Here is a 6,444-nt window from a genome sequence, read left to right on the forward strand (position 1 = left end):
TTCCGTACAATTTCGTCGTTATTTTTAGAGTATGTAATTTAAACTATTAAACAAAATCAAGATAACTTAAGCGTTACGTTGAAGAGAAAAAGAGAAGGAGAAGAACGAACAAAAAAAAACAGACAAAAATAAAAAATACAGGTTACCAAAACTTAGTTATAAAACTTTTCCAATTTATCTTTATGTTTTACAATTAATTTTCCGTTAGACGACTCTACTATAACGTTATTATTATCCCTGATTTCTCTCACTATAAATTTTCCATTGTAGTATTTATCTAATTTTCCATATCGTGGTTCTTTTAGAACTCGCACTTCTTCTCCTACTTCGATTTTTAATGGACGTGCTTTCTTATCGTAGTACATTTTGTTTTTATACTTGGAATCTATTAAATTTTTACGAGCTGCCGTTTGCATTTCCCGCAAACAGGTAGTAAGTTCTTGAACGTAGTTGTTATACGTTTCTAATTCAAATTCATCTGGTAGTCTATTAGGTGTTCTGGCGGGTCGTCCAAACACTAATTCATATGGGGTATAACCCGTCGAAGCATGAACGGAGGTGTTATACTCATGCATAGCGAAGGGAAGGACTTTATCCCAATCGTGTTTACTGGACGCCTTATTCCTAAGGAAATCTGCTAGCACTATATGGCTTCTCTCTAAGGACCCATTGGATTGCGGGTGATACGCTGTTGTCGTATTTAACTTGAATTGGTAAATTTCTGATAACTGTGTAAGTAGTTTGTTTCGGAAACTCTTACCCCTGTCACTTAAGATGATACGGGGTACCCCATACTGTGCAAATAGATGTCTGCTCAAAGCGTCTGCTATTGTTATCGCTTTAATATTTGGCACAGGTACGGCTATACAGAACTTGGAAAATAGGCATTGCATAGTAAGTATATGCATATTACCTTCTGTAGACTTACATAACGGTCCGACCGCGTCTATAGCCACCTTGTGGAATACTTCGCTAGGTGTGTCCGTTATTACCATAGGCTCACGCGTCTTTATTCGAACCAGTTTTTGCTCCTGGCAGGTTTTACACTTGCGGACGTAATCGTGAATGTCCTCCTTCATACCTTTCCAATAATAGCGTTCACGTATGCGCCGGTAGGTTTTTCCCATACCTCTATGACCTCCAAACAAGCTGCTATGGTAATCCTCTAAAACTGCTAGACGGTATTCAGATGGCAAGGTTCTACAGGTTCCATAACAGATAGTTACGACTAACTTGACGTGTTTAAAAACGTCCGATATTTTCTGTATCAAGGCTCTTCTGGGCAATGTATCCGTAAGCTCTCCCGTTCTAGCCATTCGGAACGAACTTAATTTCTTTTCTCTAATAAGATCCTTAAGTGTTGCTAGGCATGCGTCTAGATTTTTGGGTCGAACAGCGTCTCCAACCTTCTCTGATATCACTAGGCTGAAAATATATCTTCTTCTATTTATAGTCACTATGACGTCGCCAACCTCTGCTTTGGCCTTTGCTAGATCTTCCGCAAATATAGCTTCTATATCCGACAGCAGTTTGTTAGTACCACTGGACAGAATTAGATCTCTCGAGACAAAGTGGACTATGTTATCCTTCAAGTACGTAACACATTCCCTCGTACTCCTTAGTTTTAGCTGTTTCGGTTCGTCCAAAGGTTCTTCTATACAAGGTAGAGGTGCTGTTGCTGGGTAACCCAGGGTTCTGTTCCTTGTAGTGGATTTGGTGTTGGAAATTTCGACTAAATTCTTTTCAATCCGACCTTCGGCTTTATTTATCGTTTGAGCGTTCTCACAATCAATTTCTTCTGGTGTTTGAGGCTTTGTTAAATTTGAGGGTAACGCTTTCGATTTGTAATCTGCGTCCTCATCTTCAGTCTCTTCTTCACTGTCCTCCTGTTCAATAGTAGACAGTTGATGCCAAGTTGGGGCCTCGAATATGTCTTCGTTCCAAGCGGTCGAACACGCCTTTCGCTCTTGCAGAGGTGACTTAGCACGTATGGGATTAGCGTGCCTATCCGCATAATCCAATAGCCATTCTCTCAAGGTGCTACTTGGTACACTTGTATCTTTGTTAGTGCAGGCAAACTCCGGTGGTAGTCCTTCTACCGGACTTGATGACGGCGGCGACAGGGACTTAGCTCTTCGTTCCGGTACACCTTCTGTCACACTCCGGTTCGTCCACTCGTCCTCATCACTACTCCCCTTTCCTTGTGTAAGCGTCTCCGGATGTTGTTCCATGTAATTGTCCCAACACATGGAAGACTTCTGAGTCGCGGTGGTATCGTCAGCAACTCGGCTCTCTGTTCCCGGGGGGTCGTTGCTAGTTTCCTTGGACAGACTGGTATCGTCCTTATCTATAACGGATAACCCATCTAAATCATTATCACTGACTACTAGTCCCGGCACTGATCTTCTCATAGTGGAGTGCAGTTGGGGACGAAGTATCTCTCCTTCACTACTGGATGAGGAAGAGTCCTTCAGTGGAGATTTTAAGATGCTGATAGCTGGATTCAAGTTGGTAATTTGGGGTTTCTTCCTTTTCCGCTCCGGTACGCACTCTACGACTTCATCTACTTCACTTTCTCCTACATTTACAGCAGAGTCTTGTTCAGTTTCATCTGTCAAGTTTTCACTCTCTGATATTAATTCTTTTCCAATTAAACTGGGAAGAATAGAGCGGTTCCTCAGCGGAATGGGTGGAGCGTCTGTTCTGTCAGTGCTGTTATCTTCTGTCAGGGTGACATCGGTGGACTCAATCTCACTAGCGGACGAATTCTCTGTCGCAGTAGCGACTGGGTCAGAGAAAGCTACTGTTTTCTTCGTCACCTCCTTTCTCTGCCTCAACCTTTTGCCTATGGTGCTAGCATCTAAGTCCGCTTGTCCACCCTCCATACCCTTAGGTACTGTAGGCAAAGCTGCCCTAGAACCCGGCTTCCTTCCAGGTTTCTTTTTGACCACTGATGAGATAGGATCTGATTTCTCGTTACTCCGATTTTGTCTAGCTAAAGAAGTCCTCGTGGGGCGTGGAAGTATAGGCAAAACCCGGACCTCCCCCCCCAAGTCTCTACTTGGTTCCTTTTCCTTTACGCTGGCTGATTTTCGATCGTCGCGTTTATCCGCGGGATTTCTGGACAGTGCGTCCGCATTAGTATTCAATCGTCCCGGTTTATACTTAAATGTGTAATAATAGCCCCTTAAACGCTCTCTCCAGCGATTAAGTCTACTTGCAGGATCTTTCAATGTGTTTATCCAAGTTAATGGTTCATGATCACCATAAATAGTGAAATGTTTCCCATATAACCAATGTCGGAAATACTCTACAGCGTCGACCACTGCTAGGCACTCCTTTTCTGTCGTTGAGTAGTTTTTTTCCGATTTATTTAGCGATCTGGACCGGTAAGCTATAGGTTGGTCGGTTCCCGGCTCCCCTTGACTGAGCACGGCTCCGATTGCTTCGTCACTCGCGTCCGTTGTTAAAATGAACGGTTTGTTAACATCCACAGATGCTAACACCGGTGCTTCACAAAGAGCATTTTTTAGATTCTCAAAGCTTGCTTCTTGCTCGGATGTCCAGTCCCACTTCCTGTTCTTTTGAAGCAGGGAATTTAAGGGTTGAGCTTTCTCTGCAAAGTCTAATATGAACCGTCGGTAGTATCCGGCTAAACCTAAGAATTGTCGGACTTCCGTTTGGTTAGTTGGTTTAGGAAAATTTTGAACCGCGGAAATTTTTGCTGGATCTGGTCTCACTCCATTTGAGTCAATTATATGTCCCAAATAAGAGATCTCCGGTGTTAGAAACTGGCATTTGTCAATCTGTAAACGTAAGCCTGCTTTAGATAGTCGATCGAACACTTTGCTTACTTTTGCCTCGTGCTCTTCTAAGGTATTTGCATAGATTACTATGTCATCTAAGAAAACATACATTTCCGAGCCCTGTAAGCCCGCTAGAACGTAGTCCATTAACCGCTGGAATGTCGGCGGTGCATTGGTAAGCCCAAAGGGCATAGAGACGTACTCAAAATGTCCGTATTTCGTGTTAAACGCAGTCTTCTGAACGTCCTCTGGTTCAACTTCGATTTGGTGGAAACCCATGGCTAAGTCGAAAACCGAAAAATACTTCGCACTCCCTATCTGCTCTAAGATCTCGAGGATATTGGGCAGAGGATAAGCATCTTTAATAGTTTTAGCATTAAGTTTTCTATAGTCTATTACCAAACGATACTTTTTCTTCCCGTCTGGCCCGGGTTTCTTGGGAACTAATCTTGCAGGACTACAAAATGGACTATTAGAGTGTCGAATTACTCCAGCGTCTAACAACTTCTGTAGTTGGTCGAATAGTTCCTTGTCATCGCCTATAGGTCCACGTTTATACTTTACGCGGACAGGCTCATTATCAGTTGTCCTAATTTTATGTCTAACACAAGATGTTCTGGGCGCTGGATCGCCCGGCAAATAAAACAAGTGCGAGTATTTTTTAACAATACGCTGAATATGTTTTAATCCTTGACGGTTGTGGTGAATTTTGCCTACTTTATCCATTATAAATTTTACTCTGTCCTCGATATTCTTTATTGGTTCACCTTCCGGTAGAAAATCTGGGAAATCATCGTCATCACTAAAGTCATACGGATCTAAGTGTTGTGGAGTAATCTCTATCTCCACTGGTTCAGCTCGGTAATTACGCGCCATAACGTCGCAATAGCCATTCTTATTAGTGACTAAATTATCACCCAGTATTACTCCGGGTACGGTACTTACGCGTCTTAAATAAGCTTGTCCTCTTACCGAATCAGGAGTAGTTGGTATTCTCACAGGCACAGCTGCTCCGGGGGGTAGCTTGAAGACGGTTTTCCCATTCACTTTGGTCCCTCTATAATTAAAAGGTCGAGTTGGTAAATCTAACATTTCTGGTTGGAAGTCCTCGTCTTGATAGGGAAACTCGTACTCTGCCCGTGGACTCGATATACTTACGATTGTTGGACACACGACTGATTTTCTAGTGGGACCATATTTTTCCTCTATCGATACTACGTTTTCGGGGAACACTTTGTTCACAAACGGAACCGGGGTGATGGGATCACTCTCTGTCACCATTACTTCTTCTCCGAACATGATATTCACTTTTTCGCCATAGAGAAAGGGATTACCCAATATAATATCTTCTGTCATTGGCGTATTTGATGGCAAAACATGGAAAAGATGGTCTCTACCCATTATAGTTAATTTTACAGTGCCTAGGGTACTAATCCCTTGAGGTGAAATTCCAATGATGTTAATATAGTCATTATGCTCTATGACTATTTCTGGCTTTAATGAGCTCTTTTTGACCGCGTTGATCTGTGCTCCGGTATCAATGATGCAATGAGCCTCCGACACTGCTAATTGCTTAACCTTAGTTTTTATAAGTGGCGTCGTTCTGAGAGTAGACGTGAGTCTTACTACTTGCGTTGGGTGTCCACTGACTGGACTGGTCTCGGGCTCACTGGACGCTGCTTGGCAGAAGAGCTCATCATCGCGTCCTGCCGATGAGCTACTTCCCAGTTTAAATGTTGCTGGTTATCCTGGAAAGGAGAATCCGATCCAGGTTTGTTTCCTCTAGGCTCACCATTCCTATTTTCTGACATCGGACGGGGTTGATGGTAGCCCATCTGCGGCATTTGTCCTGGCATATTGTATGGCACGTACGGATGCGCGTACGGATACGCATATGGCATATTACCAGGAGGGTAGTATCCATAAGGTGGTGGAGGCATATACGCGTACGGGTTCATCAGCGGTGGATAAGGTTGTCCATACTGTCCCATACTAAGTGGGTCCTGCAAGTATCTAGATGCAGGCGACACTGATCTGCTCCGAGGCTGACTGGTCGGTCTCTTTAGTATGCTAGTGGGACCCGTGGGTTCGGGTGCTCCGGAATAACGGAGTTGAGGAGGAGCATTTATGCGTCCATTTTCCACCACAGTCCTTGGAAAATATGTATCGGTAGGATCGTAAGAGTGTGGTAATGCATTCCTATTAAAACTCGCTTCGTGGAAATTTACTTTCTTCGCTTCCCGGTCTTCTTGATCTTCCCGATTTCCTGAGTCCCGATTTGTAGTCCAGCTAGGCGGTCTAAAATCAGGTAAATTTTCTCTTTCGGTAGGTTTCTTATCCGGATTACAGTACACGTAATGGACTCTCGGGTATATGTAGTTATCGCCTAACATCTTTATTCGGGCTTTTTCGTAATTCAAGGCTTTAGTGAAAGCAGCTTCGAGTGTTTGGGGAGCCGAGTCCACTATGCCCGTTCTCCATCCGTCCGGCAGTCCATTAACGAACGCTTCCAAAGCTAAGAGCTCTAATTGTGGTTTTGGGTCTATTGAGGCATTGTTGCCTGTTAAACCTTCCTTAACTGCTGCGCATGCAGAATTTATTAGCGTATTTAAACGTCCGTAATACTGACGTACGTTTT

The sequence above is a fragment of the Nasonia vitripennis genome (assembly GCF_009193385.2).
Source record: "Nasonia vitripennis strain AsymCx chromosome PSR unlocalized genomic scaffold, Nvit_psr_1.1 chrPSR_random0002, whole genome shotgun sequence".
Taxonomy (NCBI): Eukaryota; Metazoa; Arthropoda; class Insecta; order Hymenoptera; family Pteromalidae; genus Nasonia; species Nasonia vitripennis.